Below are 13257 nucleotides of genomic sequence, written 5' to 3'. Positions count from 1 at the left end.
TTTGTTCAAGGCCTGTTCCACCATCTCCTCTCATCTTTTAGTTCATTTTTCACTCTTCTCTTTCTCACATGCACTGCTATTAGGTAATGATTCTCAGGTTCCCACAGAATACAAAAGTTGATACAGGAGAAGTTCCTTTATTTTCCCCCAGAAGAAAGTCTTAATCTGTTCAATGTAGAATTCTTTCCTGGTTACAGAATAGGACATAATCTAAGGGTAATTTAAGCCTCTAAGCAGTGAGCTTGTCCCAGTGTACATAATGATTAAAACTAAGGAAATATTTGTAAAATAATCCATGTTGTGAGGAAAGCATAGTACAAAATAGGGATATCAATGTGTACCATGTGCATTGTCTACTGTGGTACTTTAAATCTGCTGTGGGTTTATTTGGACTCAGCCCTCTCATAGGTTGAGCAGTCAGTCCTACTCTTATTTCATGCACTGTCTTCTACACTATAGAGATTGTAGGTTTTTCATACCATTTTAAAGTATGCAGGGGGCTATTTAGTTGTTCTGAGCCTACCTGCCTTGTGATTACCTTTCACAATGACCTCATATCATCTCTTTTGTCTTTATTCTATGATTGCTGTTTTAAGAAGCTTCTTGATGTGATCAAGTGAAATAAACATATAAATATAAAACATCCAAACATGCTTTTAAAACTCTTGTATCTTTCTATAGGAAATACATATTTTTCAGTTATATATTTTTCCAATTATCTTCATAAAGGTTTTTTTTTTTACTGTGTTAAAATACATGTTAGGTGTTATCTAGCTTCTGCCACTTTTTCTGTCTTGCCATTTTTTGTTGGCCATTTTCTTTTGCATCCCTGGAAAGCACTTCCAAGAACTGTCACCAGAAAGTCCTGCCATGAGGACCACCTCTGGTTCCAGGCCTCGGATACTCCTCCACAATGAAGCCACATGGTCCTTTGTGTTCTCCTGGCCAGTGACTGGACATGCAGCAAGAACCTTCAAGGAATTTCTTCTGAGCATGAGATTCTGTCCATGAAGAATGCTGACTCTGGTCCTCTCCTGGTCCATTGCCAAAACTTCTCAAAGTTACAAAGAAGTCTGAGATCTTTCTTCTCATCTCTTTTCACTGTTAGTCACCATATCACAGGGCACTTCCTACCTCCTCCTGCTCCCTTCACATCCATCATTCACAGGTCTAGAGAGTTCATTAATAATTTTCTTATGATCTCATCCTGTCTATATTTTTGATGGCATCTTATTAGAAAACACAAAATGACACATGCAAACACAAACAAATCTTGTCCCCCAGATTTAACTAGATGTCTATATTTCTTCCATTCCTGTTTGAACTGTGTCTTAGAATTTTTATATAAAATTATATTGAAGCCAAATAATTACTGAGAATTTGGAGATAAAAAAAAAAACATCATTTACCCATCCATTAAAATGTTGGCAAGTGGGCACAGGACCGCGCAGTGGGCATGGGGCCTGGGGTTTGAAACATGAGGTCCTCAATGCATTCTGAGGATGACTGTGTTCCAGAGCTACACAGAAATGTTCACCCCCATGAGCACCCTGATTGGGAGAAAACACTTAGTGCAATGTATTAGAAATACCCAAGCCGAGATCATCCAAGATGGCGTCGATCATACACTGTGTCTGATCCACAGAGGAGCAGTGACTGCACAGCCACCAAAGGACCATACTGAGTGCTCCAAAACATAGTGACGGTGTTTCCCAGAAAGAAATATTGCCATGTGGATCATCCATGCCCTCCCACCGCAGGACCATGGTATCATACTCAGGAGAGCTCCCATGGACCCCGGGGCCGCTGTTGATGACCTTGATTTAAGGGTTGTGGCCCAGCTCAGTGAGGGCCAAAGAGATGGCATTCGAGGAAGGAGTGCTTTTCCAGTCGAGCCCTAGTAAGGACTAGACTGCCCACAGCACAGGCCTCAAGGACAGACCTCCTCTCAAGGGCCAGGGCCATCGTCAATGCTGAGAGCTGGATCATGCAGGGGTAAATACTAGGGGCAGCACCGCGGCAGGGGCCCCTGGTGAATGGAGCGAGCAATGGAACCAGAGACTCGGGAGGTGCAAATCAATAGAGCTCTCAAGTTCCCTGGGACAAGAAGCTGATCTGAGCCAACATGGATGGTTTCTGCGAGCTACTCAATGAAGACTCTGAGGAACCTCCACTTGCCACCTGCTTGATGGCTAACAACATCCAGTACCTACAAGAGTAGGAGGCCATCCAGGCCCTTGACGGCAAGCAGCAATCTGGCAAATTGAACAGGAGCAGGACAGCTGGCGCTGAGGGCTTGGAAGCAGATGAGCTGACCCTGAGGACACAAAAACAGACTTTGCTCTTAAGGTGTGGGAGCAGGTGAGCCAACCCTGGGGACATGGGAGCCCAAGAGCTGGCCCTTCCTTGAGGACCCAGGAACTGGAGGGCTGGCCCTGCCATGAAAACACCGGAGCAGGAGATCTGGCCCTGCCATGAGGACACAGAAGTGGGAAAACTGGCGCTGACCTGAGGACACTGGAGCAGGAGAGCCATCCCTGCCATGATGACATGGGTGTGGGAGAGCAGGAGAGCAGGCCCTGCCCTGAGGACATGGGAGTGGGTGAGCCAGCCCTGCCCTGATGGCATGGGGTTGGGAGAGTGGGCCATGCCCTAGGGATGCAGGAGCAGGTATGCCAGCCCTGTCCTGATGACTTGGGGGTGGGTGAGCTGGACCTGCCCTGAGGACACAGGAGCAGGAGAGCAGGCCCTGTCCTGAGGACAGGAGAGCAGACCTTGCCCTGATTACATAGGGAGAGGGACCCTATGCTGAGGACATGGAGCAGGAGGTGGGGCCCTGCCCTGATAATATGGGAGCGGGAGAGGGGGGCCCTGCCCTGACAGCATGGGGGTAGGAGAGAAGCCCCTGCACTGGGAATGTGGGAGTGGGTGGACCGGCCCTGCCATGATCATGTAGGGGCAGATGAGCCGGCCCTACCCTGAGGACACTGGAGTAGGTGAGCTAGCTGTGCCCTGATGGCATGGGAGTGGGAGAGTGGTCCCTGCCCTCAGAAATGGGAGCAGGAGAGCCAGCCTTACCATGAGGACAATGCAGTGGGCCCTGATCCAGGGCTCTGGGTGAACCTCACCCCAACATCTACCCCATGTAGGACCTGCTGGAACACATGAAGGGGCCCAACCTGCAGATTTGAAGATTAAGAATCTCTTTGACACACAGCAACAGTGGGATATCCAACAACAGTCCCAATGAGGATCCAGTAATGATAGTGTAGGTAGGCCTCCAACCAGACCCGTGACTCATAGCAATGAACATTTGAAAGTAGACATATGTGGACAAAAGGCTATACTACAGTAAACACTACAGCTTCTGTGACAAGACTTTTTGTTTGTCTGTTTGTTTTATTTCACTGGAGGAAGGAGAGGGATTTTGATGCATGATGTGTAAATCATAGACATTCAATAAAAGTATAAAAAAATGTTGGAAAGTAAAATATAGGTTAGGAACAAGAACACAATTCAAAGTCCAGCTGCCCGGATTATGAGCATTTTTTATATGCCTGCTCCTCCAAAGCTATGATTATCAATGTTATTCTAACTTCACAACTAGTACAACCTTCATCAGAACTTTAATTCTTCAATTGCTTTGTCCTTTATTTCACCAAAACACATTTAATGCTAGTATTAATTTCTTCGGGTGGAGATAATATTATAATTGCATACAGTCTTAGGGTCTAGCATAGTATGGGGGCCAGTAAATACAAGTGATGAAATATATACCAATTATATATTTAATATATAAAAATTATGCATAATATATAACTATTCAAGTATAATGTATGTAATTGATATCTATCAATGTCTTAATGTTTGTATTTTAATCAACATAGGCTATATGTGAAACATTTACATTTTTATAACATTTTTAAATTCTCTTAATTAATGGAATACACAATAGTTAATCATCAATACTACTAGTTTGTATTATATTGTGGTAGTATGGGTCACTCAGCACTAGGCCAGCGGTTGATGGATGTATCAAAATTGTCAAAGAGTACAAAATTGAAAAAATTTACCACCTGGGCAAATATTCCAAAGGAAGTCTGTTTTTTTAAGGGCACACCAACTTTTTAGGAGTCTGTGGTTGTGGCAGTCTTGTAAATAGCATCCCAATGTGTTCCCATTCTCCTCTCCCTCTCTGTCTCCCTCTTCCCATCCCCTCTGCCTCTCTTCTTCCATCCCTCCATCCCTCCCTCTTTCTTCTCCTCCTCCCTTAAAATGACTGCATTTTAAAACTAACTGAATTCTTAAGTCTTATTTTTGATCAAAATCTTCCTTCAAAAAATATCACTCATTTTATAATTAAGCTGTGATTATCCCTTGGTGCCAGGATGGACCTGTCTGGTAGTTGGTCTTCTGTTTGCTCAACCCACATCAGGTGAAAGTAATCAGCAATTAGAAGGCACAGTCAAAATCCTTTCAGATGGGCTGAAGAAATGGCTGAGTAATCAATAGCACTTGCTGCTCTTCCAGAGGACCCAGGTTGAGCCACAGCAGGGACAAGGAGGGTCACAGCCCTCTGTAACTCCAGTGCCAGGCTCTCCAGTGCTCTTTTCTGGCTTCCGCAGGCAGAGACACACATGTGGTACACAAATATACATGCAGGTAAACACTTGTACACATAAAATAAAGAAATAAATTTAAATTTTAAAATACTTCTAGTTAGTTATATCTGAGCAACGGAGAGATTTAGAAAGATTGGTTACGTTAAGTACGCCTGTCGTTCATCATTGCCTCTAATTCTATTGGTTCTGTGTACCAGGCATTATTCTGTTTCAAGTATTTAGCCAATTTTATTATAAGCAACGGGTGTGAAGTTTAAAGATAACAATACAGGACAAATATAATGAATAGGTTGGAACCAATGATACTGAGCCCAAAGGTCACCAAGAGGATCAAACAAGAGGAACCAGGTGAGACCTACTCTAGCCAACGCTCTTCTCTTCTTTCACGTATCATTTTCTCCAGGAGGATTCATCCAAGTACAGCATGTAGTATTATCCATGTAGTAGATGTTTACCAAAATATAACCCAAAATATCATAATAATTTGCTATCCCATGCTGGAGTTAAATTAAGAGAATATAATATAAAAGTATATTTTGAACAAAGCTGCACTGCAGATATTGCCACTTACACATGAGCAGTCTGAGGTTTTTCTTAGATAGGCTTCTGTGGAATTACATGCAGTAGTTACTGACCCTGAAATTCTAGCTTTTTCGTTATCCTCTGATGTAACCAGCAGGAATGAACAAGGAAAAGATTGAGAGGACAAGAGGCTCCTATGGTGTGGAATCTTATTCCACCATCAATTCCCATCCTTGCTTGCTGTTTGAACTTCTTTAGTAATGGCATCAACAGTACAGTGAACATTCTGTTTGGACCACTACCTAAAACAAGAGTGTCCTCACCTGTCATCCGTACCAATACAGTAAGATTGCTCAGCAGTTTAAGGCACTTGCTGCCAATCCTGGTTACCTAAGTTCAAGCCCTGGGATCCACATGGTGGAGAGCGTTGCCCTCAAGTTGTCCTCTGTCCGCCAGACATGCAACTTGTAACATATGCCGCCCTCCCTCTACCACACATGCCAGAAACAAGTGTAATTAAACTGAAACTCTTCTACCAAGTTGTCCAAATTCAGTCAGTAGAGCTTAGGTGTTCCTTAGTAACTCTGGGTGACAGAATTGTATTACAGGACTTTACAGCAAAGTGGTCTCCAATTACTCTGCAAACCAATGCAAAGTGAATGATAAAACAAAGCACTGACTGCATACCTTCAAATATACCTGTGGTTTCATCGTGTTCTGCTATCAAGAGTCCATATGTACTCAACTGAGGAAAATGACCACAGGCCATCGAAATGATAACCTTCATGGAGTTTTGAAAGAATCCAGGATGGAGAAGTAAAACAAATGCAAATACCTCTGTTCACAAAATCATTCTTTCTTTTTTTATTGGTTCATCTTACATACAATTGTAGCCCCCTCCCTTGTCAACTCCTGATCCCATCCTTCCTCCCTAGTACCCTCTCCTCCCTCATACAAGGACATTTGCTCAACTATATTCATAACAGCCAGGACCTGGAGGCAGCCTAAATGTCCCTCAACTGAAGAATGGATAAAGAAACTGTGGCACAATTACACAATGGAATACCACTCAGCTGTTAAAAATAAAGAAATCATTAAATCTGTAGGCAAATGGATGGGACTAGAAACAATCATCCTGAGTGAGATAACCCAGACCCAGAAAGACTCACATGGTACACACTCACTTATAAGTGGATATTATTCAAACAATACAGGATAACCACAATACAATACACAGAACATTAGCAAGTATATGGGATTGTGGATGGCAAGTAGCTTGGTGGAAAATATTAGAAGCAGATGGCACTATGGGAAGTAGTTTAGGGTATTAATATATGCCCTGCACCAGGTTAACTGACAGTATTTTAAAATACAACAGGTGTCTGGGCCTTGATTGATTTGTGGCAGGTTATACTGCCATAATAATAACTCTACACCTGATAATGAACATTATTAGGCCTTATTGATAATATATTTATATTCCTGTTCACTGGAGCTACCGCTCTTATCTGGTACGTGTCCAAAAAAGCAGCCTCCATTTTATATCCTCACTTTCAATAAAGATGAAATGGAGGAAAAAATCCTTAAGACAAAATTTGTATCAATTTCCATAAAAAGAAAAGTACTTATACTTCTAATAGATCTTTACTTTTTTTGTTCATTGCCGCCCCCCCCTCTCTCTCTCTCTCTGTGTGTGTGTGTGTGTGTGTGTGTGTGTGTGTGTGTGTGTGTGTTTGTGTAAGGAGTTAGGGGGAACTGTGGAGTTCAGAGGAGGACTTGCAGCAGTCTGCATCGCCACCATGTGGCCTGGTGACCACACCCAGGCCATCAAGTTCAGCAGCAGTGCCTATATCCTGAGCTATCTCACTGGCCCACTTCTAACTTTTACTTTCAAGACTCTCTCCTTGGATTTTAATCTGAGTTCCTTTTGCTGCTAAGAGCTGCCAAAAGCACAACAGTGCTGAGGCTAGAATGGATGAATTATAAACCACTAGGTGGCACTATACTTTGAAGACAATTTACTCCATTTGGTCAATAGGTGGCGATAGTGTCCTTACATTACCAGTGCTGTCCAGATCCACTCAGCCTAGCACAATATGGTCAGTGAGAAGTCACTAAGCATGCAAGCTGAGGACCATCCCCAACCAACTCTGTGTTGGTTCTACTGTCATTTGCTACAGTCAGAGTGGTGGTTTTTTAAAAATTTACTTGTCTATAATTTTAATAGTACACATTATATGAAACAAAAATTAAAATGAGCCAAATAGGGTTTTTCTTGAAAATAGTTATGCAAAACTCAACAGCTATAAATGATAATTTAAAAAAACCCACCAGGCTAGCCAGATGAAGCAGCACACACCTATTCTTTCTGCAGTCAGAGAACTGAGGCAGGGGGATTCCAAGTTCCAAGCCATCCTCCCTACGAAGGTATCCACAATAAAAATGAATAAATAAATAAGAAAAAAGAACAGAACTGACTGAGCCTTGCTTTTTAAATACACCCATGAGAACAAAAGTGCAGCACTGGCCCTACATGTGCAAAGTGCAGGGTCTGATTGGTAGATCCATTTTTAATGGCCTAATTCAAGTTCCACATCAGCTAAAACCAGCCCCTCTCAGAAATCTTGCAACTCACTTTCTGTAACTCAGAAAATACTACTTGCCCATACTGTTTTTCAAGAAAAAAAGAGTTATGTGATAATGAATTATATCTAAAAGCAGATGATGAATTCATGCGAGAGTTTACAACATCTAGCAGCATTGTACTAACTGCAGTAAAGACTGCTTAGTGTGTGCTTCTTAGGAGACATAGTTCCACAGTTCAGCTGCAGCGAGCTGTGCATCACTAACACTGTGCAGAGTGAACCTAGGAGAGGAAAATATCCATTCATTACACACATTAAATCAATACCTAGTGGTAACTGCCTGGACAAACATGCTAACAGCTTCTCTTCATAGTACTTACAGATTCACACAAGCACACACACACACACACACACACACACACACACACACACACACACACACACACACACATTATTGCAACCAAAGATTAAGGAGTAACAGTAAACACTCTTCCCCTTTCACCAGGATTCATGGTTAATAGTTACAGTGGGCTACACAAAGGGGGTGCACATGCTGAATTCTTGCTCCCCACAACTGTTACTCGTCTTCTTCTGCAATATGCACAGGCAAGATTTCCTGTGCTGAAGGAAGAGAGCAGCCGCTATGCTCCGCAGTCTCTCAGTGTTTGCCCAGCTTTTGCTTGGTTTTGATGTAGTAATGGAAAAAGGAGATGGCTACACTTCCGCCTTTGGTGTAATCTAATATGGTGGATGGGAAGGATTTATAGGCAAAGACCTGTGAAAACTTTCACTGATAAGCACCCATCTTAGAGCAGTTGACCACTTTCTATTTCCTCTGAGTTCTGTAACTATGTCGGGGGTGGGGGGTGGGGGGCGGGGTGTGTGTGCAGGGCCTAGAGAGGGCAGAGGAGGGTGTCAGACTCCCTGGAGCTGGAGTTACAGGCTAGTTGATGCAAGTGGGTTCTGGGAACTGAACTCAGGTCCCCTAGAAGTTCAAACAAGGGGTCTTGATTGATGAGCGTTCTTATAGCCTTTGGTTTTAACTTTTGAAATGAATTCTGTATTACCTCCCCTACAGAGGAGGGAACTAAGGGTCACACACTCAGAAACTTTGCCATGCTCACACTGCTCTTGGTTTCACCACTTCCACCATTTGAGACTTAATATACTTCCGTTTTAAAAATGTTTGCATAGCTGGGCAGTGGTGACACACACCTTTAATCCCAGGACTTGGGAGGCAGAGGTAGGGCAGATCGCTGAATTCAAGGCCAGACAGGTCTTCAGAGCAAGTTCCTGTACAGCCAGAGCTACATGGAGACATCCTATCTCAAAACAAACAAACTACAAAAATCTTCACATGTGTATAATGTGTGTGTGTGTGTGTGTGTGTGTGTGTGTGTGTGTGTGTGTTCATTGGGCATCTGCATGGCACAGCACATGTGTGGCACTCAGAGGACAGCTGCAGATGTTCGCCATCACCATCTACACAGACAGTCTCTTGTCTGACACTGCATACACCAGGCTAGCTGCCCCTGGGGCTTCAGGGAGTCTCCTTTCTCTACCTCCCGCTCTCTCTCTAGGAACACTGGGGTTAAATACACGGACTACCACATCTGGCTTTACCAGGGATCTGAAGATCCAACTCAGTCTTCATGCTTGCAAGGCAAGGTCTTTTACTCACTGTTGATATCTCCCCAGTCTTGACAACCTCATCGTGTATATTTGTGAGAGGAAATGTGTCAAGACATGACTGGTAAATTAAAATGTTAAGAATCAAATCTTCACTACCTTGTTTTCCCTTTGTGCTTAGCTTCAAGTCCATGTGCAAAGTCCATGTGCATTATCAATTGAGGATCAATGTCAAGAAGATTAAAGCCCAAACCTTCCCATAAAAAAACAAATATTCAGAGGCTTGTATTCAATAAAGATCAGCTGATAAAAGCAAGTGACTTTGACTGAAATGCAAAAACCATGCAGCGATCACTGATCACTTCCCATTTTGCAGTCGCTGATTCTGCTGTTGCTGCTAAGTCTAGAGTGTCAGTGTATCATGGTGTATTATGAAGTGCTTTTGAAGCTCTTTTTGTTGTTGTTCAGTATTGATTCTTAACTTCACCATAACCATAACCCCTGCCCCCCTCCACCCCGAACATGAGACAGAGTTTCTCTGTGTAGCCTTGGCTCTCCTGGACTCCCTCTGTAGACAATGCTGACCTAAAACTACCAGAGATCCACCAACCTCAGACTCCTAGGTACTGGGAATAAGGGCATGCATCACCTCTCCCAGATTAACCCTTAAACTTCTTAAGAGAAAAAAAACCTGTAAAATGTGAACTATGTTCTGGCTGCAGAGAATCCTACTGTGTACTGCTTGTTGTGTAAGTCTCTGAAGCCAGGTGCTAACACAGAGGCTTTCCAAGGCAAACGCTCCCATCTGCGGTGAGACAACAGTCAAGAACAGTAGCACGAAGACCCTCCCTACCCGGCTTTGGCCACCTTCCCTAGGAAGCACTACCTTCTTAGGCTCACTTGCTGTCTTGGCAAGGCCATGCTTTTCCGGCTGTCTGTCTGAGTCTGCTTTCTTGTCCACCCTCTGTGTACTTTCTTCTTCTTTAGTTCAGTATTCCCGAAATATTTACCCGGATCACACACTTAAAGGAAAGAGCACACTTTAACATTATGATTCAGGACTGTGGAGAGTGCCACTGTGTTGGCCTTAACTGGGACAACTGAAAATTTGGTATATTATTAAATACACTTGTTGTGGTGGCTGAAAGTGGATTAGATCCTACAGTTCTAGTCACAATAGTAAAATTCCTGACTGAGCTACATGATTTTGGATCATGAAGAGGAGGGAAAACACGAACACAGCCACCAAGGGCACATGGCACATCGCAGCTGTCCAGTGCTATCGGTTTACTGAATGGAACGTTTAAGTGATGGTCCCCAGTAAACAACTGGAAAGTAAGTCTGTGTGCTTTTACACTGCACATCAGGTTGGCTCAAGGATGAGAACTGGGTGACAATCCAGTAGTGTTCACAGATTTGAACTCTTAAGAGCATTCTCACTCTTCCCGTAATTCACCCACTCCCTACCCAGGGCTCATCTTGCCACAAGAGTCCAATATGATGACATGTAGTTGCCGTTTTATTCTACTAATATTTTTTCATCACTTACAAAAACTAGAAAAGAAAAAGAAAAAACCATTCGTTTTCTCACATCCAAGTGATCACACACTGCTTCCAAGGCCACTGGCAAGTGCTTGCTCCACAAGTGGAGCCGTGGGCTCCTTCCCAGCCTGGGAATCCAGCTGGGATTTATCTTCTCATGAAAACTCTTGAGGTGTCATCAGAACGAGCCAGGTCGTCTTTTTATCATTTTCTCTTCCCAGGAGTCTGGAACGACCAAGGTGGAAACCCACTTCAGTGCCAAATCTGTGAGTCATGTGAAGACAGAATGACTCCTTGGCACATCCAGGGCAGGAACCTGGCCTTGGCATGCCGTTCCTCGCTGCTCTGTTAACCCTAATTGAACAGTTTCTCAAGGTTCTTATGTATATACTGATGTGGTTCTACAAGTCTCCTCTAGGAAAGGAAAAGCTCACATAACAGGAACTTTTGGCTATTTCTGCATAGACGGGCTGAAAGTTAGTTCTGCCACCAGGCATCAAGGACAACCAAAACATCTTCCAAAAGCACTAAGTTCCATGAGTTTTCTAAGTAAGCTTATCTATTTATTTGGTTGGTTGGTTGTTTAATTTTGGTTTTTCAAGACAGGGCTTTATTACAGTGGTGGCAGCATTTGAGTCAGAGTTTGATGGTTTTGAGGTATGCACTCCTGTGTTCTTCTTGGGGTAGATCCAAAAGGAACCTGATTTTAAAACATTTCAGTCTCATTACAGCAGGTCTAGAGGTGCTCTAATACATTCCCGATTGAGCCTCTGGCCTGTTGGTTTGTCTTCTTTCTTTCTTCTGTAGATTTAGTGTTTTGACTATTAAGTGACAGGAGGATTTTCTTTTCTGGTCCAGTCTTTTTGGTTGGTGTTCCATCTGCTTTCTGCATGTGTATAGGCATCTTCTTTCAGGTTGGGAAATTTTTCTTCTATGATTTTGTTGAAATTATATTTTGGGCCACGCAGATGGGAATCTTCTCTTTCTTCTATTCCTATTATTCATAGCTTAGGTCTTTTCATAGTATCCTGGATTTCCAGGATGTTTGATGCCAGGAATTTTTTAGATTTAACATTTTTTTGACTGATGTACCATTTTGTTCTATTATATGTTCTACCCTGTGATTCTTTCTTCCATCTCGTGGATTTTGTTGGAGATGCTTGCATCTGTGATTTTTGTTCTCTTTCCTATGTTTTTCACCCTCCAGGGTCCCTATAGACTGTGCTTTTTTATTGCTTCTACATGATTTTTCAGGTCATAGAAACTTTTATTCATTTCCTCCACCTGTTTAATTGTGTTTTCCTGCATTTCTTTAAGGGATTTATTCATTTCTTATCTAAAGAACTCTATTGTCCTCTGAGAGCAGATAAGGTTAGTTTCCTATTCACAGTTGTGTTATGATATTCTTGCCTGGCTGTAGAATAATACCTATTTAATGTTGATATGTTACCCAGCATCTTATTTTTGTGTCCTTTCTCTGGCCTTTAACCATCTCAATGCCTCTGGTATTGGCTGGTACTCCCCTGGGCACTCTAGACACTGGGAACGCAGGTCATTGTGAGGTCCAGGAGATTGAGAGTGCAGGGAGCTCTGTGTAGGTAACTGCTGCAGTTTTTCTCAGTGGCCTGGTACAAGTAGGGGGCAGGCACCTGGAGATGTCATCTGTCTTCCCAGGCGTGGGTACTGGACTCAGAAATCAGTGTATATGGGACCAGAACATTCAGTCTTAAGGGAGAATTCTCTACTAAATCTCACCTTTTGGGGATCAGGGCATCCTGAGGAAGAGGGAGAATAAAAGTGTCAGAGTCAGAGCAGATAAAGGATAGCATGTTAACAAGGTCTATGTGCACAGTAGGACTGGCACACACATGAACTCACAGAGATTGCCGCATGTACAGAGCTTGCATGAGTGCACTGAGAGCAGAGTGGATACAAACCCCCATCTCTTATTCAGATGCTTTCTCCAAACAAGGATAACTCACAAGTGAATAATTAGTTTTCTCCAAAGGTGTGTCACTGGGGATACAAACTACTCTTAATGGAAGGTGCTGTTCGTAGCAGTAGATGACCAAACCAAATGAACACAGGGCATCTTTGGAGGTTCTTTGTAACATAATGTATTGTCATGATTTTTTCTTTTTCACTTTCCTTATTGATTTTTAACTTTTCAAGTTCTTTCTTTACATATTATGCCTTCAAATCTTGTGTGTTTATGGGATTGCTGTGTGAATATGAAGATGTGTTTTATTCATCAATATGTGTTTCGTGTGAGTGTTTATTTTTTTACTCTTGTTCTTATGTTTGTTTTGTCCTCTTCTGATTTGATTGCGTTTCTTTTGTCTTATTCTTTTCACTTT

The sequence above is a fragment of the Acomys minous genome (genome assembly GCF_964271855.1).
Source record: "Acomys minous genome assembly, chromosome: 3".
In the NCBI taxonomy this organism is placed as follows: Eukaryota; Metazoa; Chordata; class Mammalia; order Rodentia; family Muridae; genus Acomys; species Acomys minous.
This window is presented reverse-complemented; position numbering follows the sequence as displayed.